General features: G+C 37.5%; 2 protein-coding genes across 2 annotated transcripts in view; one reads left to right on the forward strand and one right to left on the reverse strand.

The window, feature by feature from the left end:
* STARD13 (StAR related lipid transfer domain containing 13) overlaps positions 1-23192 on the reverse strand; it is a 495175-nt gene that overhangs the window by 411480 nt on the left and 60503 nt on the right. The window lies entirely within an intron of this gene.
* The window catches only part of RFC3 (replication factor C subunit 3), a 215356-nt gene that overhangs the window by 10906 nt on the left and 181258 nt on the right, over positions 1-23192 (forward strand). The window lies entirely within an intron of this gene.

Below are 23192 nucleotides of genomic sequence, written 5' to 3' on the forward strand. Positions count from 1 at the left end.
TAAATCAACAGGAGAATTAAAGCTTGGTAATACTTAGATTAAAGAATATGGAATTTCATAGAAATAGTGGTCAAAAGGGAAAATGACCAAGCTATAATTGATAAAACTTAATATGGACAAATCCAGGAATCAGATCTTCATTTAATTTATATAGAAAAGTGATAGCAATAGATCATTTCAGAAAAACTGAAATGAAAAAGGAGAAAAGTGAAAATGGCTAATTGCATTGTGTAGAGAATTGATCTGTTGGCTAAATTAGCTTAATAAAATTTTCTCTGACATATTTTTTCATCAAAATCAGCATACTTCTGACTGAAATACTTGTACTTACTAACACAGGGTCAAAACATCCCCAGTGTCAGACTAGCTGGGTCAAACGCTCTGTGCACATTTCATGTTGGGAGTCCCTCTTCTCTTGAAATTACTGATGCTTCTCTTAGAAGTGTGTGTATAGGGCCATGCATCACTAACTGTTAATGAAATGTTAAAATGTGTTTATGAGTTTGCATTTCTTTAGGAAATGAGATTATTTTTAAAGATATTGTTATTTAGGAATTTTCTGATTTGCCCGTAACTTGAATGAATATTTGAGATATTTTAAAGCATAAGGTGTTAGGAAGAAAATGCTTGGGAAACTAAACCAACTTTGTTGAACAGACATTATTATATAATATATTAATTATACTATTAATATATTAACAGTATATTATAACAGAGGCGTTATTCCTGAGTAGTTGTTCCCAGTCTCTTTGCAGTATGGAATCTTTTATCATGATGTGTGTTTTTATGGGAACTCCTGCCATCTTGCTTTCATACTTATAGTAAATGGTTATAAAGACAAAGAGAGGAATCTTGGGCTTGCAGAAAGGGTAGTAAATAGGTATGAAAAACCTTGGTTGAACTTTAGAAATGCCAGTGTTGAGTGAGGGCTTAATTTGGTATCAGTGATAGGTAAACTACCATGTGTCTCACTAGGGCCAAATGACTTTTGTAAAGTTCTGTAAGGTAATTCGCACACTTCTGGGACAATTATTTGTAATAAAACTCTAGAAAAAAGAGCTTTGAAGCTTTTCTTGAATATTTCCTAGGGATAGCAAGCATTTAATAGAAGTAGTATATACCAGACGTAAGCTATCAACTAATTTCACTTGTTATCCAGTCTAATTTTGGTGTGGTGTCCCCTGTCTGAACAGGGCTGCTATCCAGCAGCAGGTACTAAATGATTAAGAATTCGTTTCTTGGGTTATTGAATATATCAGAAAGTCCCAGCATATGAATAGGGAGATTAAAGAGTGAATACACTAAATCTGTCAGTTCAGTTCAGTCGCTCACTTGTGTTCAACTCTTTGTAACCCCATGGTCTGCAGCATGCCAGGATTCCATGTCCATCACCAACTCCTGAAGCTTGGTCAAGCTCCTGTTTGTCGAGTCAGTGATGGGATCCAACCATCTCATCCTCTTTTGTCCCCTTCTGTTTAGTATATTTGTAAGGCCTGAACATAATTTATAGAATTTATATGTAGCTATATATTTATCCAAGGGAGATTTGTTAACATATTTCAAAAATATTTATTAATATATATATATACATACAGTTATACATATATGTGTGTGTGTGTTTGTTTATCCACCTAGTGATGATGCATTGTTCCCTAATTACAGTATAGTTGCTTTCATATATGTCTGTATAAAATTCAGAATAAACTGAAGAAGAAATATATTTGAGCTTTACTTTTGGACAGAATTATTCTAATGACTTAAGCTGAGGAATTGAGTTTTCCTATATATCTACCTTATTGTTGCTTTAACTACCAATAACCATTACTGTGTTAATAGAAATCGTCTTAATAGAAATCACAGTTATAACTGGGTAAGAGAAAGTGAATATGGGAACTTCCCTTTTGGTAAACTAGCCATTCTGGTTTAACTGAGTGTAAACAGCACCAGGCACTAATAATTGAGTAAGAGTTAGTTTCTTGAGTTGTTGAATATATCAGAAAGCTCCTGAAAGACCTAAGAACCTCGGCTTCTAAGAATAAAAGAAAACAACAAAAACTCATGCTTCATGAAAAAGCTCATGGGTGAACAGATCAGGAACATAAGCTATTAGTAATACTAGCTTAACTATCTAAAGGACTTAGAAAAAGCAGCCCTGGGTGGACAACCCAAAAAGGCTGCTGAAGCATCCAATGTGTCAGGTAAAGAGACAGTATCTGAAGGTAACACAGCAGGTCTTCCCACCCAACAGGTCCCAAAGTCAGTTACTTACGAATCTTGATCTCCTCTGTTTGACAGAAGAATGCTTGCCTTTTCATCTCAGATCCTAATCCTCATTGTTGTGCATGCAAATAAATCTGTTTTACATTATTTAGAAAAGCAGCTTATTTAGCATTAGGTCTAGAAATTTTACATATTGAGGGTGGGGAGAATATTAAGTTATATACATGATGTATTAAATGGCTGACAAATAAATGATCTTGTATATGATGTTATGTCAATATTATTCTTTGTCAAAAAGCAAGAAGAGCAAGGTAAGCTTTAGTGCTGCTTCCCAGTCATATCTCACTGATAAAATGTAAAATGGTCAAATACTTTGAAGAACAGTTTGACAGTATTAAATAGGACCACAATGTGTGCATGCGTGCTAAGTCGCATCAGCCGTGTTTGATTCTTTGCAACCCCATGGACTGTATCTCACCAGTTGCCTCTGTCCGTGGGATTCTCCAGGCAAGAATACTGGAACAGATTGCCATTTCCCCTTCCAGAGGATCTTTCAGACCCTGGGATTGAACCCACATCTCTTGCATCTCCTGCACTGGCAGGTGGATTCTTTACTACTGACATCACCTGGGAAGCCCTAAATATGACCATTCAGTTCAGTTCAGTGTCTCAGTTGTGTCCAACTCTTTGCAACCCCATGGACTGCAGCACGCCAGGCCTTCCTGTCCATCACCAACTCCCAGAGTTTACTCAAACTCATGTCCATTGAGTTGGTGATGCCATCCAACCATCTCATCCTCTGTCATCCCCTTCTCCTCCTGCCCTCAGTCTTTCCCAACATCAGGGACTTTTCCAGCGAGTCAGTTCTTCACATGAGGTGGTCAGAGTGTTAGAGTTTCAGCTTCAGCATCAGTCCTTCCAATGACCGTAAATATATATAAATGTCATGACATGAGGAGCTTATGCAAATTAATAAGAAAAACACCATTTCCAGGAAGCCTTCCCTGAATCCCCTGTCTGGGCTGATTAGGTAAATTATTTATGATTAAAGAAGAGTCTATGTTTAAAAATAGGAGGACATTTTGAGGATTTAATACCTTTACATGATAATTAAGTCATGAAGTTAGAGGAAAGTGGCATTAAATGAGAAAGTGAATAGAAGGCAATTTCAACATATAGAGGTAACATCTCAATTAGAAGAGGAAGATTTTAAGAAAGTCTGCATCAGTCAGGAAATGATAATTACAGCAAATATTTCATCACAAATTTAAAATTTAATGGATTTACATTATTTGACTTTCGAACTATAATATACAGTACGCATTATACCAATTATTTTTGTGCTGTATTTATTTTGGTTATGATAAAATGGGAACAATAAATTATCAACTAAACTTTGAGGCAGAAATATTAATTTTCCTTTTGATTTAAGACATTCAAATACAGATAAATAAATAGAGTTACTCTTCTTTATGTTAAAAATTTGCTATGCAAAGGAAAAAAAAAAGCATGTGGCTGGTTTTTTCTAAGCACAAGTTTAATGTAAAGAATATTCTGTTTTATTGGCTCTTTAAGCTAGGCTTCCCTCTAGCTGCATCAAGAAAGAGATTTGTGAAAGAGTATGGGACAGGAAGTGACAGTTTCTAAAATCCAGCTATCTATTCTCAAGTGGATGTTATATTATTTGAGGATATGATTTTTCTATCAATTGGACGGTAATACCTTTGATCTTGGCACAAAATAAGTAAAATTTTGGATTGTATCAAGATACCAATAGATTTAAACTTATAGCTAATGTTACCAATTTTATGTCCATATAAAAGCTTACTAATGACCTCTCCTTCACTTTTCTGAACCAGAGTATTATAAGAGGGAATGTAGAGGAGCCATACTTCAAACACTTATAAGAAGCATTCCTATGTAATTATGTAATAACTCACCACTAGATGAATTATTTTTTCTTCACTTTTGCCCTTATCTAATTTGTTTCCAAAATGTTTACTGAAATCCCTTCATGATGCATATCTTTCTTCCTTATTAAACCATAGGCTGTCGACTTAACTTAAGGGAACGCTCCTGACTTAGATTCCTATAGAAGAGTTTCATAGAGGGGCAGTTGTGGGAAAACATAACCCCAGATCTTCCTCCTCCCGCACTTTGAGAATCTGTTACCTCACACATACTGAGTCCTCCATTAAAAGCAAGGGTTATAAAGTCATGGTTGAAAAACAAAACAAAACATCATGCTGGGTTTTGTTCAGGATTGTTTTGGAATTTTCTTTGAAGCTTTAATTGAAAGATCTTTAGAGAGACATGGCTCAAGGGAGGATATATAAATACTGTCTGCTACTGCTTCTGTGGTAGTAAATGATGTGCTCCCATTAGATTCTGCTTAACATCATTCATGATGCTCCCCCAGGCGTCTAGAGATTTGGAGGCATTGCACTGCACCTTGCTCTTGGTATCCCTAAGGGGGAATCCTTTGGTAGAGGTTCCAGTCCCCACAGATTGGCAGAATTTCCAGTCTGGTGTCTGATAGCTCCTTCTGTGCACTTTTTGAAGTTTCTGGGCATTTAACAGATACATAAGGGAAGACATCTGCTTCTCTCTGGAGAGCTGAGATTCCATTCTGATGAGTATTATGCATTAAGGAATGACAAGTAGAATTACCTTCATTTTTGGTTGGCTTGGCAATTAAAATTCATATTACATCCCGTCACAATTACCCAGGTGAGAAACTCTTCACAAAACAAATTCTTTCAACCCCTTAAGTTTTTATCACAAATTCAATTTATTTTAGGGTTATTTTGCTTTTGAGAATGAACAAAATTTCTAATGTATTGGTAGTTAAAAATTAAGTGTGGTAGCTGTCTGTAGTGCTTGTATCTTTCTGCATATTTTATATTATTTATTAGTTACACAACTCAGATACTGAGCTTGCTCCCCAGTCAGAGAGACCTGGGCTGTGCTCCTTGTTTATACTGTACCACATTCTTGCCCACTGTTGCCAGCAGTAATTTTGTGTTCAGGTTCACTAACTCTCAAACAGAAACTTAGATTAGAAATAGATTCTAATGCAGGGAGTGGTACGTTATACCCTTTCCCTCTTTTCATGAGAGAAAGATGCTATGCAGGAGTCCAGAAATGAGACTGGTCTATAGCATGTGCCTTCCAGCCACAGAAATAATCCGCTCACCTTTTGCAGTGTGACTGTGTTGTGAGAAGGATAAAATTTAAGAAGACCTAGAAATATTCTTCTGGGAATTAAGAGCATGGGAACTTAGGAGAACAGGGAAGGTAAAAAAAACCCAGTGCATAAATGGTAGAAAAAGAAAATAACAAGAGGGAATATTAGACCATTGATTGGATGGTCTTAAGTCAGCAGCCTGCTGGGATACCTCACAGCCTAGGAAATATTAATTAAATTTAACAGCATAAACAGATAAATTTTTGTATATTTGCTCAAATAAACAAGCAAAGTGAAATATCTCATTTTTGCTTCCCTTGCCTGCAGAGTAATATCCTAATCTTCAGTTTTCAGTTGCCCCTAGCTTATCTTTCTGGATGCTAGGTTTCTTTCATATAATGCAACTTCTTCAAATGGCTCTGGGTTATAAACTGCTTCTCTAAATACCTTCTCTACTATTTTCTAAGTGTAAACTTTAATGTACTAAATGACCCAGGACATATATTCCATTTCTACATTATTGTAACAAAGAATCATGGCTTTGTAGCTTCTGTTCTCTATTCCTGTAGGTCTCTATAGTGAAAAGTGATGGTTATGGGGGTTCCAGTTCTAATTACAAGAATAATCTAGGCTACTACAGCCCCAGTCAACCCTTGAGAAGCCTAAATAATGCATTTATTTAAGAAACAACTCATTAACCATAAATGTTAAAAGTATAAAGTACAATCTGTATCTATATATAAAAAAAAGTGTTAACATTTAAATTCACATAAAAATTAGAGTTCTCTGGGAAATGTGTGCTTAAGTGAAGTATCTGCTACTGTACCTGCCAACCTATTTACTTATAAATCTTAAGTGAATGTCTGGGAGGTCAGTACTTCATTGGATCCATGCTTTATATACACAGTAAGTCCTAAAGAGGAGTTTCCCAGGTGGCAGTAGTGGTAAAGCATCTGCCTGCCAATGCACAAGATGCAGGAGACATGGGTTCGATCCCTGGGTCAGAAATATGACCTGGAGAAGCAAATGACACTCCACTCCAGGATTCTTGCCTGAAAAATTCCACGGACAGAGGAGCCTGGCAGGCCACAGACCCACGGGGCCACAAAGAGTCAGACACGACTGAGTGAGTGGGCACAGAGCACAAGTTCTAAGGGGAGCTTACTGGTCAATTTATTCTATTAAATAAATAGTGTGTATTTTAAGAGTTTCAAAAATACCTTGAGATATATTTTGTTTTCCTTTATTTTTCATATTTTTTCTAAGGGAATTTTTTCTTTTGTCCCCTATAATAAAAATCTTGTAGACAAAGTATCTATTCAGATAAGCAACTTTAGCCTCTCTTTCTAAGGTAACACCAAATTAAATGGAAAATTTTGCCTCTTGATCCTTTGCCTATGTTTTTGCTTCATGGTCAGAATGCCCTGCAGTAGCACAACAGAAAGAAAAAAAAAAAAAACTGAAGGGATCTGAACCTAGAAGGATTTTAGATAGCACTTATCAAACAGCTACAAAAATATGTAACACCTTGTAGAATTTTTATATGAAAAAGAAAACCAACAGGATGAAAGGATTCTAATGCTAACTTTTGAACTAACATGAAATAAATTCAGTTTCATGGAATTACAAACCATTTCCACAATTAAATAGGTTGCACTTAGTTTTGGTTCACGTTTCTTAATTTTCTCTCCCCATCTAGTCTGGAAAAGCTTTGAAGGGAGGAACCTTATTTTATAAAAGATAAAGATTCCAAATAATGAAATTAATTTATATATGTGGCAAGTGGAAATCTGTTACATTATAATTATGCATCGTATAGTTTATCTTGAGGTAAGCAAACAAAACAACACATACATGAGCTAATTCTACTCAGTAATAGCAATTTTATTTCACCAAAACAACAGGTTAAACTCGGGTTTCCCCTGAGCCCTTCAGGAAAAAATAGTGTATTTATTCCACTATAAAAATTACAAAACTAAAGTCCCTGTAAGACTAGTGGCTGAAAAATCTGTGCTGTCTTCATGTATACAAAAACCCTTGGTTTTCCTGCTCTTCATGTACACAAAAACCCTTGGTTTTCCTGAAAGTCACTACATGTCTCTGATAACAATTATGGCAACAGATATTAAGGTTTTGTTGGGCATGCTTTGAAGTAAATAGGTATTCTGAGACATCTGGAGTAAAAGAAGATAGATAATCTATGAATTGTGTATTATGAGAATATTAAATATAACTGAAGTATATTGTTCTTTTATTAGTTCAACTTAGGAAACTGGATTCAGAAAATACCTATATTTAGGACACCCTCTGGCCTGGCTTTTTACCTTTCTCTTACACCAGTGTTCTGGAACCCTGCTCTTAGGCATCTGTTTCCCAAAGCATATTGTATATAACATTGGTGGGCAAGAACAATAGTTTTATTATATATCTAATCACAAACTGGAATCAAGATTGCTGGGAGAAATAGCAACAACCTCAGATATACAGATGAAACAACTCGAATGGCAGAAAGCGAAGAGGAACTAAAGAGCCTCTTGATGAGGGTACAAGAAGAGAGTGAAAAAGCTGGCTTAAAACTCAACGTTCAAAAAACTAAGATCATGGCATCTGGTCCCATCACTTAAAGGCAAATAGAAGGGGAAAAGGTGGAGACAGTTACAGATTTCCTTTGCTTGGGCTCTAGAGTCATGTGGGATGGTGACTGCAGCCATGAAATTAGAAGATGACTGCTTCTTAGAGGAAAACTGACAAACCTAGACCCTGTGTTAAAAAGCAAAGACATTAAAAAAAAAAAAAAAGACATCACTTTGCCAACAAAAGTCCATATAGTCAAGGCTCTGATCTTTCCAGTAGTCACATACTGTTGCGAGAGCTGGGCAATAAAGAAGGCAGAGAGGCAAAGAACTGGTGCTTTCGAACTGTGGTGTTGAAGACTTGAGAGTGCCTGGGACAGCAAGGAGATGAAACCAGTCAATCTTACAGGAAATCAACCCTGAATGCTCATTGGAAGGATGGATGCTGAAGCTGAAACTTCAGTGCTTTGGCCACATTATGTGAACAGCAACTCATTGGAAAAAACCCTGATGCTGGGCAAGATTGAAGGCAAAAGGAAAAGAGGGATGAGATGGTTGGATGGCATTAGTGATGCAACGGTCATGAACTTGAGCAAACTGCAGGAGATGGTGAGTGACAGGGAGGCCTGGTATGCTGCAGCTCATGGGATCATGAAGAGTCGGACACTACCTGATGACTGCATAACAACAAAATATGCCTTAGAGTAACAAACTTCAGCACAGCTTGATGGAATTTGGTTGAATCTTTTTCTTTAAAGGCATTTATAAAAAGCATTTTAATGATTTTATTATCTTTTAATGCTTTAATAGCTGATTTGAAACCATTAGCTGTCTGATGGCACCTAGATGTACTGATCTTTAAATTAGTTCTTTCAAGTTCTCACTTCAGTTCAGTCTCTCAGTCGTGTCTGACTTTTTGCCACCCCATGGATTGAAACACACCAGACTTCCCTGTCCATCACCAACTCCCAGAGCTTGCTCAGACTCATGTCCATCAAGTCGGTGATACCATCCAATCATATCATCCTCTCTTGTCCCCTTCTCTTCCTCCCTTCAGTCTTTCCCAGCATCAGGGTCTTTTGCTGTGAATCAGTTTTTTGCATCAGGTGGCCAAAGGATTGGAGCTTCAGCTTCATCATCAGTCCTGCCAATGAATATTCAGGACTGGTTTCCTTTAGGGTTGACTGGTTTGATCTCCTTGTTGTCCAAGGGACCCTCAAGAGTCTTCTCCAATACTTGCAGTTTAAAAGCTTCCAAGTTCTATTATTCAAAGCAACACCTAGCGTCTCTGAAGGATTTAACATTTTACAAAAGTCCTTTCAAATATATTTTATCATTAATTCTTATCACAGTCCTGACTAGTATGCATAATTATTTCCATTTCTTTAATTGCAGACACTGATTCTTGATTAACTGATTTGCATAAAGTATGACAAGTGTATGCAGCACAGACCTTGGATTCAAACTAAACTGAACCAAGTCCACCTACAGGATATTTGGTCATGACCCTGGCAATCAGGATGGTGACAGCCTCTACGGGAAAATAAGCTCAAAGTAAGATGGGCAGAGATCTTGTCAAGAAAATTAGACATACCAAGGGAACATTTCATGCAAAGATGGGCTCAATAAAGGACAGAAATGGTATGGACCTAATAGAAGCAGAAGATGCTAAGAAGATGTAGCAAGAATACACAGAAGAACTGTACAAAAAAGATCTTCATGACCCAGATAATCAGGATGGTGTGATCACCAACCTAGAGCCAGACATCCTGGAATGCTAAGTCAAGTGGGCCTTAGGAAGCATCACTATAAACAAAGCTAGTGGAGGTAATGGAATTCCAGTTGAGCTATTTCAAATCCTAAAAGATGATGTTGTGAAAGTGCACTCAATATGTCAGCAAATTTGGAAAACTCAGCAGTGGCCACAGGACTAGAAAAGGTCAGTTTTCATTCCAGTCCCAAAGAAAGGCAATGCCAAAGAATGCTCAAACTATTCCACAATTGCACTTATCTCACACACTAGTAAAGTAATGCTCAAAATTCTCCAAACCAGGCTTCAATAGTACGTGAACTGTGAACTTCCAGATGTTCAAATGGATTTAGAAAAGGCAGAAGAATCAGAGATCAAATTTCCAACATCCATTGGATCATCGAAAAATCCAGAGAGTTCCAGAAAAATATCTACTTCTGCTTTATTGACTATGCCAAAGTTTTTGACTGTGTGGATCGCCGCAAACTGTGGAAAATTCTTCAAGAGATGGGAAAACCAGACCACCTGACCTGCCTCTTGAGAAATCTGTATGCAGGTCAAGAAGCAACAGTTAGAACTGGACATGGATCAGCAGACTGGTTCCAAATCGGGACCAGCATGTCAAGGAAAGGAAAAGAAGTACGGGAAAGGAGTATGTCAAGGCTGTATATTGTCACTCTGCTTATTTAACTTCTATGTGGAGTACATCATGAGAAACGCTGGGCTGGATGAAGCACAAGCTGGAATCAAGATTGCCAGGAGAAATATCAATAACCTCAGATACACAGATGACACCACCCTCGTGGCAGAAAGCGAAGAAGAACTAAAGAGCCTCTTGATGAAAGTGAAAGAGGAGGGTGAAAAAGTTGGCTTAAAACTCAACATTCAGAAAACTAAGATCATGGCATCTGGTGCCATCTCTCCATGGCAAATAGATGGGGAAACAGTTAGAGACTTTATTTTTGGGGGCTCCAAAATCACTGCATGGTGATTGCAGCCATGAAATTAAAAGACGCTTGCTCCTCAGAAGAAAGGTTATGACCAACCTAGACAGCATATTAAAAAGCAGAGACATTATTTTGCCAAAAAAGATCCATCTAGTCAAAGCTATAGTTTTTCCAGTAGTTATGTATGGGTGTGAGAGTTGAACTATAAAGAAAGCTGAGACCCGAAGTACTGATGCTTTTGAACTGTGATGTTGGAGAAGACTCTTTGAGAGTCCCTTGGACTGCAAGGAGATCCAACCAGTCCATCCTAAAGGAAATCAGTCCTGAATATTCATTGGAAGGACTGATGCTAAAGCTGAAACTCCAGTACTTTGGCCACCTGCTGCATAGAACTGACTCATTTGAGAAGACCCTGATGCTGGGAAAGATTGAAGGCAGGAGGAGAAGGGGACGACAAAGGGTGAGATGGTTGGATGGCATCACCGACTCAATGGGCATGAGTTTGAGTAAACTCCGGGAGTTGGCGATTGACAGGGAGGCCTGGGGTTCTGCAGTCCATGGGCTCGCAAAGAGTCGGACACAACTAAGCAACTGAACTGGAGATGAGCTTTCAGTTTTTAAAAGGTTTTTCCCTCATAAATATTACATTATAAAATATCAGCTGTTTAATATTGTTGTACTTAAAAAATCAAGAGGCTCATCAGATATGAGAAGGGAAGGAGTCTGCGTGTTTTCCTGTATCTAAATTTTACCTGAATAAAACAAGAATGGAATTATTAATAACAAATAATGCAATGAAGCAAAAGGATATAAATAATCACAATTATTGATAATAACATAAGCTCCAAAGTAGAGAACCCAGAAAAGACTCACACAGATTTAATCAACTGATTTTTGACAAGGGAACACAAGCAATTCAATGGAGAAATGATGGTCTTCTCAACAAATGGTGCTGGAACAGTTGGACATCTGCATGGAAAAAATATATACATCTAGAAATAAACTTTACAGCTTTTGCAAATATTAACTCAAGAAGGATCATAGACATAAATTTAAAACACAGACCTATAAAACTCCTAGAGAGTAACATATAAGAAAATCTAGATGACCTTGAGTTTGATGATGACTTTTTAGACATAACACCAAAAGCATAATCCAGGAAAAAATAGGTAAAAATTCAAAACTTCTGCTCTGTGAATGACACTGTTAAGAGAATGAAAAGATAAGCTAAAAATAACCTGGAAAATATATATCTGATGAAAGACTGATATTTAAAATAGTCAGAGAACCTTAGCACTCAACAGTAAGAAGAAAACAACCCAATTTTAAAATGTCCAAAGAACTTGGACACCAAAGAAGATATACCTTGACAAATTTTCATAAATACATGAAAAGATACCCAACATTATCTTCCAAGGGGATCACAAATTAAGCAAATGGTGACATGCAACTACATACCTGTTAGAATGGCTAAAATTCAAAATATTGACAGTACTAAATGGTGATGAGGATATGAAGAAAGAAGAATTCTTATCCATTAATGGTGAGAATGCAAAATGGTAAAGCTTTGGAAGATAGTTTGACAATTTCTTAAAAAATGAAAATACTCTTACCATATAATCTTGCAGTTGTGCTCCTCCGTATTTACCCTGATGGAAAACTTATGTCCGCACAGCAATCTGCACGCAAATGTTTATTTCAGCTTTGTTCATAATTGCCAGAACTTGGAAGCAACCAAGATATACTTCAGTAGGTGAATGAAATAAGCTGTGGTGCATCCAGACAGTGGAATATTATACAGCATTTAAAAGAAATGAGCTGCCAAGTCATAAAAGGACATGTAGGAAACATACATGTAGTGCTAAAGGGAAAGAAGGCAATTTGAGAAGGCTACATACTGTATGGTTCCAGCTATATGACATCCTGGAAAAAACAAAACAATGGAGACAATGAAAAGATAAGTGGTTGCCAGGAATTCTGGGGGAAAGATAGAGCCGTGAAGTGGTGGAGCCCAGGGGATTTTCAGAGCAGTGAAACTATTCTGTATGACACTATAATGTGGATATATACCATGAAATTTTTGTTAAAATCCATGGAATGTACAACATAAAGAGTGAACCCCTAATGTAAACTGTGGATTTCAGTTGATGTATTAATAGTGACTGATCAATTGTAACAAATGCACCACATTAATGAAAGATGTTGATGATAGGGGAAATAATGTTGGAATGGGGAAAGAGGGAGACATGGGGTATTTGGGAACTCTGTCCTTTCCACCCAGTTTTTCTGTAAACCTAAAATTGGACTAAAAATAAAGCCCATTAATTTAAAAATTCTTTTTAAAAACCACAAGTAAACTAAAAAAAAAAAAAAAAAAGAAGAGCTCCACATTTATAAAAAAATAAATGTGAAGGAGGTAGATGAGTTGTAATAATTGAAGGATATCAGTTTGATTCAAGGCCAGTATGGCCCCAACTTTTACCTCCAGAAGCAAGATAGACTGTTGTATCATGACCTTAGAAAATACACACACACATAAAAAATATCCAACTCCCAGGGGAATACAAAAATTATCAAAACTATCATAATTGAATGAATACTTCTTAAGCCCAACTCTTAAGAAGATCAACTTTAATATTCATTCAAAAACTACAATTGCAGTGGCCTTAGGGACATATTAACATTCTCCTGTTTAATTTTGAACTTGCTAACCAAGTTTAAATAAGTTAGAATTTGATTTATTAAAATACATCATAAACAGAAGTGAGAAAATTTTCTAGACAATCTTTAAATTAGCCTTTTCATCATGCCCATTTTCCCTGTAATTTAGCTTTTGAGAACAGGCTATTTGTCAGACTATTTCAGTACTTATCACTCCTTCATTAGACTTTCCATCCCAAAATATAATGGTTATAGAAAAAAATTTTCTGAGGATTGTCACCCAAACCTTTCCCCACCATAATCCTGTCAGATTTGAAAAAAATTTGAAAAACTTTCTAATCAGTGTATTTTTTAGGGTATCGTTTGATTCTCAGTGGACCCAAGATTAACTCTATAGTTGTTTTGGTAGTTAGTTATTGTAAATAGGGTAACCCTGTAACAGATTACAAAAAAATAAAAGTTTACCAAAAATATCCTTTTGAAATTGTTAGGTCTCAGTGAGAATTTTATTTCTGTTGCATTATCAAGGTATATCAGTTGATGTACTTTTCATACCATTTTACATATACAGTACATAATTTCAAACCATGAATATTTATAATACCAAGTAACTGACTTATGGAAGGAGGAATTAATTATTAATTATTACTAAGTAACTCAGAAGAAATTATTTTTAAAGCTATAGCACTTCATGGTAAAGATAATAACATTGAAAATGAATGATTTGACAAATAACTGCATTTGATTACAACAGTGCTAGCTACATATACAAATAGGTATTTGAAGAATGGAAGACTGAATAGAGTGAACAAATATGTACTCCTAAGTAGGAGTGGCTGAGAGGAGCTACCCCATGTCCAAAGTCAGGGGTGGCAGCAGAGAGGAGCTACCCCACGTCCAAGGTAAGAAGCATTGGCTGCACTTTGCTGGAGCAGCCATGAAGACATACCCCACGTCCAAGGTAAGGGAAACCCAAATAAGACAGTAGGCACTGAGAGAGGGCATCAGAGGGCAGACAGACTGAAACCGCAATCACAGGAAACTAGCTAATCTGATCACACGGACCACAGCTTGTCTAACTCAATGAAGCCATACCGTCTGGGGCCACCCAAGATGGACGGGTCATGGTGTAGAGGTCTGATAGAATATGGTCCACTGGAGAAGGGAATGGCAAACCACTTCACTATTTTTGCCTTCAGTATGAAAAGGCAAAAAGATAGGACACTGAAAGATGAACTTCCCAGGTCAGTAGGTGCCCAATATGATACTGGAGATCAGTGGAGAAATAACTCCAGAAAGAATGAAGGGATGGAGCCAAGGAAAAATCACCACCCAGCTGTGGATGTGACTGGTGATAGAAGCAAGGTGCGATGCTGTAAAGAGCAATATTGTATAGGAACCTGGAATGTTAGGTCCATGAATCAAGGCAAATTGGAAGTGGTCAAACAGGAGGAGGCAAGAGTGAATGTCAGCATGCTAGGAATCAGCGAACTAAGATGGTCTGGAATGGGTGAATTTAACTCAGATGACCATTATATCTACTACTGTGGGCAGGAATCCCTTAGGAGAAATGGAGTAGCCATCATAGTCAACAAAAGAGTCCAAAATGCAGTAGTTGGATGCAATCTTAAAGAAAGAATGATCTCTCTTCGTTTCCAATGTAAACCATTCAATATCATGGTAATCCAAGTCTATGCCCTGACCAGTAACACTGAAGAAGCTGAACAGTTCTATGAAGACCTACAAGACCTTCTAGAACTAGCACCCCCAAAAGATGTCCTTTTCATTATAGGGAACTGGAATGCAAAAGTAGGAAGTCAAGAAACACCTGGAGTAACAGGCAAATTTGGCCTTGGAGTACAGAATGAAGCAGGGCAAAGGCTAATAGAGTTTTGCCAAGAGAATGCACTGGTCATAGCAAACTCCCTCTTCCAACAACACAAGAGAAGATTCTACATGTGGACAAAACCAGATGGTCAACACTGAAATCAGATTGATTATATTCTTTGCAGCCAAAGATGAAGAAGCTCTATACAGTCAGCAAAAACAAGCTGACTGTGGCTCAGATCATGAACTCCTTATTGCCAAATTCAGACTTAAATTGGAGAAAGTGGGGAAAACCACTAGACCATTCAGATATTACCTAAATCAAATCCCTTATGATTATACAGTGGAAGTAACAAATAGATTTAAGGGACTAGAGTGCCTGATGAACTATGGACAGAGGTTTGTGACATTGTTCAGGAGACAGGGTTCAAGACCATCCCCAAGAAAATGAAATGCAAAAAGCAAAATGGCTGCCTGAGGAGGCATTACAAATAGCTGTGAAAAGAAGAGACGCAAAAAGCAAAGGAGAAAAGGAAAGATATACCCATTTGAATTCAGAGTTCCAAAGACTAGCAAGGAGAGATAGGAAAGCCTTCTTCAGTGATGTGCAAAGAAATAGAGGAAAACAATAAAATGGGAAAGACTAGAGATCTCTTCAAGAAAATTAGAGATACCAAGGGAACATTTCATGCACAGATGGGCTCAATAAAGGACAGAAATGATATGGACCTAACAGAAGCAGAAGATACTAAGAAGAGGTGGCAAGAATACACAGAAGAACTATACAAAAAAGATCTTCATGACCAAGATAATCACGATGGTGTGATCATCAGCCTAGAGCCAGACATCCAGGAATGTGAAGTCAAGTGGGCCTTAGAAGGACCACTACGAACAAAACTAGTGGAGGTGATGGAATTCCAGTTGAGCTATTTCAAGTCCAAAAAAATGCTGTGAAAGTGCTGCACTCAATATGCCAGCAAATGTGGAAAACTCAGCAGTGGCCACAGGACTGGAAAAGGTGAGTTTTCATTCCAGTCCCAAAGGTAATGCCAAAGAATGCTCAAACTACCACACAATTGCACTCATCTCACATGCTAGTTAAGTAATGCTCAATATTCTCCAAGCCAAACTTCAGCAATACGTGAACCATAAACTTCCAGATGTTCAAGCTAGTTTTAGAAAAAACAGAGGAACCAGAGATCAAATTTCCAAGATCCGTTGGATCATCAAAAAAGCAAGAGAGTTCCAGAAAAACATCTACTTCTGCTTTATTGACTATGCCAAAGCCTTTGACTGTGTGGATCACAATAAACTGTGGAAAATTCTGAAAGAGACAGGAATACCAGACGACGTCACCTGCCTCTTGGGAAACCTGTATGCAGGTCAGGAAGCAACAGTTAGAACTGGACATGGAACAACAGACTGGTTCCAAATAGGAAAAGGAGTATGTCAAGGCTGTATATTGTCACCATGCTTATTTAACTTATATGCAGAATACATCATGAGAAACACTGGGCTGGAGGAAGTACAAGCTGGAATCAAGATTGCTGTGAGAAATATCAATAACCTCAGATATGCAGATGACACCACCCTTATGGCAGAAAGTGAAGAAGAATTAAAGAGCCTCTTGATGAAAGTGAAAGAGGAGAGTGAAAATGTTGGCTTAAAGCTCAGCATTCAGAAAACTGAGATCATGGCATCTGGTCCCATCACTTCATGGCAAATAGATGAGGAAACAGTGGCTGAGTTTATTTTTTTGGGCTCCAAAATCACTGCAGATGGTGATTGCAGCCATGAAATTAAAAGATGCTTACTCCTTGGAAGAAAAGTTATGACCAACCTAGATAGCATATTAAAAAGCAGAGACATTACTTTGTCAACAAAAGTCCGTCTAGTCAAGGCTGTGGTTTTTCCAGTGGTCATGTATGGATGTGAGATTTGGACTATAAAGGAAGCTGAGCACCAAAGAATTGATGCTTTTGAACTGTGATGTTGGAGAAGACTCTTGAAAGTCCCTTGGACTGCAAGGAGATCCAACAAGTCCATCCTAAAGGAAATCAGTCCTGGGTGTTCATTGGAAAGACTGATGTTGAAGCTGAAACTCCAATATTTTGGCCACCTCATGTGAGGATCTGACTCATTTGAGAGACCCTGATGTTGGGAAAGATTGAAGGCAGGAAGATATGGGGACGACAGAGGATGAGATGGTTGGATGGCATCACCAACTCAATGGACGTGAGTTTGTGTAAACTCCAGGAGTTGTTGATGGACAGGGAGGCCTGGTGTGCTGTGGTTCATGGGGTCGCAAAGAGTCAGACACAACTGAGCGACTCAACTGAACTGAAACTTAAGAAAACAAGGGAAGATTACTGACATTTATTGAGTATCTACTAGGCAGAGGCATTCTTTGTACATTATCATGAAACAGCACATCCAGTTATTCTCATACAAACAATTACAGATGAGAAAACTGAGACTGAGAAAGATTAAGCAGATTGTTCAAGGTTACACAGCTATTCAACAGCAAGGTGGAAAGCAAACTTGGAAGTGTTTTTGACCCTTATTCTCATATTTTATATGTCCCATATTGCCTTAGAGAGTTGAATAAGGAGATGTGAACATTTATGAATGAATGAATTAGGAATTTGTGAATGAATGAACATTTATGAATTCTCAAATATGGGTTAAAAAACGCCTTTTCTTCTCCAAGTTTTGACCTCTGCTCTTTGCCCAGTTCAAAAAGAAGGTTGAATTAAGAATATGCTAAGTGTCCTTACAAGACCTCAGAGAGCCCTGACTTCTCCCTGGTTCCATACAGCATATGGATGCCAGTGTCCAGAGTGCCCTGAGATGGGCCCCCAACCTAACTTCTTTCTCAAGGAAGTTTCTAAATAAGCTATGAGAAACAATTTCATTTTCAAAGAGAAACTTGTTAACCTACATCTATTTCTAACTGATGTAAAACAAGAACTGTGATCACATTTCTCATATCTCTTAGGTAGTTTCAGCCTCCACCAATTCAAACTTTTCCTGGAAAGGTCAGTACAGTGGGGATGAGCAGACTTTTTTCAGCATCACTGCATCTAATCCACTCCTTTTTGCCCTGAAGGTTTTCTGTGAACTCTCTGTTTTGAGATGCTGTTCAAATTTCGTTAATTTTATAGACCTACTGACACCAGAAAGATTGTTTCAGTTGCTTTGTGTTTTCTTTTGCTACTTGAAGTCAGTAGAATTTACTTTACAAAAACTGTTACTGTTAGTCAACTTTAATAATTCATAAACCTAGTGATAGTTGCAGATCTATTATAATCCAAATGGGCACATGGAAACAAACATTATTATTGGTGTGAACCTTTGAACCCTGACTAACTCATACACATTAAGAGTTGACATTATATGAAGAAATTATCAATGAAATGACTGTCTTACTGAAGATACTATAGCTGACATTCCCATTTAGGTCCAAAATGTGCCGTATTTCCCACTTTTCTTTCAGCACTGGGTGCTTAAGTGGCTTCTTAGTCTTGCACAGCTTTATCTCGGACCTTTGATGGCTCTAATAGTTGAATCTCTACTTTGCTTACATTTTGATAGACAGGCTTTTCTCTGTTTTTATACTTCAGCGTCAGTCAGCCCCTAACCATGCTAAGTAATTATTTGTATGCTCCTTGTTCTCTTTCCTGATGTTTAGGAAAAGGCACCACTAACCCTTGACGTCCAAGAAAATACACCAATGCATCTATTTCCCTGTTCCAGCCCCACTACAGTGAATTTCAGCAACTTGTATCTTCAAACCATATGCCACTGCACCCAAATGTGGATTAACAAAATGTGGCACATACATAGGATGGAAGATTATTTCACCTTAAAATGAACAAAAGTCTGGTATACACTACACAGTGGATGAGCCCTGAAGACATTATACTAAATGAAATAAGCCTGACTCAAAAGGACTAAATACTGTAGGATTCCAATTTTATGAGGTATTTGGGTGACCGGATTCATAGAAGATAGAATGGTGATTGTCAGAGTTTGGAGGAACAGAGTGAAGGAGCTAGTGTTTAATGAGTATGGTTTCAGTTTGGGAAGATAAAAAATTTTTAGAAATGAGTGGTGGTGATGGTTGCACAATAATGTGAATGTATTTAATGCTACAAACTGTACACCTAAAAATGGTTAACATGGTAAATTTTATGTTGTATGTTTCTACCACAATAAAAAGTAAAAATTTGAAAAAACCAAATAAAAATAGAACTGGAAATACCTAAAGAAATTTAAGAACATATATTTAAGAAAAGCACTTTTGTTACTCAATTAATAAATATGCTATTTTTTTTAAATAAGAAAGGGAAGAGATTCACATATTAAATCTTATTTTAATAGGTCAGAGTGAGGCCACAAGAGGTTAAAATTCTGAGTTAAGAAAACAGTATGGCAGAGCTACGACTAGAACTCCCTGATCCTGTGACTCCCAAACCAGAACCTCTCTATTCCCACAGAATTAATTCCCTTGCTTTTTGTAATACTTGATATTTTTGATACATAGTCCTTAGAAGAAAGGAGGGATGGCTAAAACTTCTAGCAAAAATGTTAGTAGGTTTCCTCAATATTGCATTACTTACAGCTGAATAATATTCCCAGACATGCTGACCTCTTTTGATAGAATAAGGCATCTTGACTAACATGCCATTCAGTGGAAGAGCCAGATGTTAGATGAGCACACAGACCAGTTATCTGGTCCTTTTAGTCTTGTTAATTAGTTGGTAAATCAGACATCCAAAGTTGTGCAACATGGTTTGGTGAGGGAAGGCCACAGTATACTTACGAACGTCCTGTATGAATTCTAGCATCTGCACTGACCTCTGAGGGAATTTCCCCTCTCCCATCCTACCTTGGGTGAACTTGCTCTGACATTATTTCTCACTTGAGACTTCTGTCAGTCACCCAGAATCTGTGCTTGTGACAGCAGTGATGCTCTCCACTTCTCCTTATTTGATTAATTTCAATATGGTATCAAACACGTTCCTTGTAGTTAAAATCTTGCAGCACTAGAGTCTTCATCTGACTCTTGATCATCAGTAATGGAGTTATATAAAACTGCCATGTCCAGAAGCCAAGCCATCATGTGAATTGCTTTATCATCCTGCTCTAATCCTAATGTCAGCCCTGCAAAATGGGCTGGATTATTTTCATTTTGAAGATTATAAAACTCTCGGATTAAAATGGTTTTATCTGATTCCTTTTAAACAACTACCTATATATCCATGAATTCTTCTGCTTCGCACTCATTATATTCATTGCTGGTTCTTAAACATTTCTTTAGTGCTCTTAACTCCCAGTTATCATTCAGATCTTTCTCTACACTACACCTGCCTAGACTAATGCTTCTCAAATTTTAATGTGAACCTATAGTATTACCTGCATATCTGGCTAAAATGAAGATTTTTATTCAGTAGGTCTAGGGTGGAACCTGAAGTCTTGCCTGTCTAATGTTTTTTCAGATGCTGCCAATGAGACTGATCCTCATATCATAGTTTGAGAAGCAAGATTCTAAAGCTGTGCTTCCCAGTATGGAAGCCTTTAACTACATATGGCTGTCAAGCATTTGCAGTGTGCTAGTCTGAAGTGATCACTTTCGTGTGTGCGCGCTCAGTCATGTCTGACTGTTTGCAACCCTATGTACTGTAGACACCCCCAGGCTCCTCGTCCATGGAATTTTCCAGGCAAGAATACGAGAGTGGTTTACCATTTCCTTCTTCAGGGGATCTTCCTGACCTAGGGACTGAACTTGCATCTTCTGCATTGGGCAGATTCTTTACCACTGAGCCATCAGGGAAACCCAGTCTGAACTGAGATATGCAGCAGATGTACACACTGGATTTTGAAGACTTAGTCTAAAACAAAGAGTTGCTCAAGGCTACATGCCTATATCTTGCTGGCTAGGCAGTGAGTTCCTGAAATTCCAAGCTTATAAATCATTACTTATTATATTAGATTGTATCTTATTCCTCTTTGCTTTGACAACCCCTAGAAAAGAACCTACCTTCTAATAGATTCTCAGTAGTGGCCGCTGAATAATTTATGAGCCCTAAAAATCTTCTGTGACTTTGTATGTCTTCAAGTGCTTAGCACTATGCATTTAAAAAAGAAAGGCCTAAATTAAAGTGTGGATCAGTTCCAGCCAACCTCAATGCAATCATCACTGTGTTCTTGGAGCTGCCTGACCTGCTGTCCTCTCTGCTAAGAGAATTCTCAATAACCGTAATAGAAACCTAATCAAAACATAATTAGGAAGGCAAACTACTGTAAAAAGCCATCATATAATGCATTCCAACAAGAGATTGGGGGATTATCTGCACCACTGGTTTCCTGTTTTAGGATAATTAAAAGTTGATTGGAAGAGAATTGCTTAAAAATAAAGAAGGTGACTGCTTCTCTTCAGTACCATTGTCATAATTGAAATGAGGAATTTGAGAAGGCCCTTGGCTAAAAGTAAGGGACATATTCCAAATGTTATGTCAGACAGGATTTAAGAAGCATTTACTCATCCTCAGTTTGAGGTCCAAGGATCATTGCCTTCTAATGTACTTCCTGGTAAGCATTCATTCATTCATCATTCAAACACTATCTCACTTACTTATTTACCCCTTCACTTAACCCACAGGCTTACTTCTTCAACCAGCAATTATGGAGCACCTACAGTAAGTCAGGTACTGGTGAACCGGGATGCATGAGGCAGTACAGTGCAAGAGACAGACACCCATAACATCTTAAATAAAAATGAGCTTTCAGATGATTCTCTTTCCCTGCTAATTTCTGAACTAGATCTGGTACCTTATTTAATTTTCTGACCAACCATTCATACCCCAGTATTACTATGCAGTTTGGAAAAAAATAATTTTATGTCCTCAAAGCATTCTGAAGGGGGCATTAAACATATCTAGTCCCAAAAATGCTTTGAGGACCTACTATTTTTTTTTCCAGACTACATTTTTTTTTAAAAGGTCCTTGGCACTTGTATAACAGAGCAATATTATGGAAAAATAGTCCCTTTATACTTTTGTGTTCATTTTGTTTTTAAGACATGCCTGATTCCTGTCAAAAGCATCCTCCTCCAAGAGCTTTCTGCCTGCTCTGGCCTCAGTTGCCATAGAGCTCAGAGGTTCATCTGCCCCTGTAAGGCAAGGGCAGATCAATTAGTGAGAATCTGCATCTCAGAGAACTCCACCTGTCATTCACTGCATCCATCCACCCTAACTTCTGGGTGTAAGGCCCAGCTAATCGTATCTGAAGTGATGTTGTAGACTACTAAAGAAAATTCTCACTGTTGGAACTTTATTTATAATATTAGAAAAGGAAAGAAATGCCAGTTTGAGAACTAATTTTCCATTAAAAAATGCTTATTTGCCTGTGTTATATGCATGTATCAGTGGATGAGACTGTATGACCTCTATTAGAATATAAGTTCTTGCAGGGCAGGAGTCTTGTGTTTTTCTACATGTAGTGCTCAGTAAGGTTTTACACAGTGTGCTCAGAATGGTTTTATAAATTAAAACAATATCTATGACAACATAAGCTAGGTATGATGAAAGGGAAAGGCATTAATATTTCTGAGTCTCATTTCACCACTGTCATTAGGACAAATTTAATAATTCTTCTTTCCCTGAAAAAAATAATCTATTTGATATCCCACTATAATCATATTCTTTGAGAAAAATGATTCTGTTCATTTTTCAGAAGCTACACATGTCTGTGTACTTGAGGAGCTCCCTGTAGCCAGGCTTCACATGACAGTCATTAATCCAGTGATGACTTTGGAACAGGAAAAAATTAATTTCTTGCCCTGAGATAGATGGAGAAAGAAGAGAAACATAAAAATCTATTATTTGGACAGCTTTAAGCTCTGACCTACTTAAGAAAGCTAATGCAATAGTGATGTTCATTCATTCATTAAAATTCTTTCAGCATGCATTTTCTATTAATCGTGTATTTTATATTCATATTATGCATCAGGCTTGGATGTCCAT

The sequence above is a fragment of the Odocoileus virginianus genome, chromosome 8, assembly GCF_023699985.2.
Source record: "Odocoileus virginianus isolate 20LAN1187 ecotype Illinois chromosome 8, Ovbor_1.2, whole genome shotgun sequence".
NCBI classification, from domain to species: domain Eukaryota; kingdom Metazoa; phylum Chordata; class Mammalia; order Artiodactyla; family Cervidae; genus Odocoileus; species Odocoileus virginianus.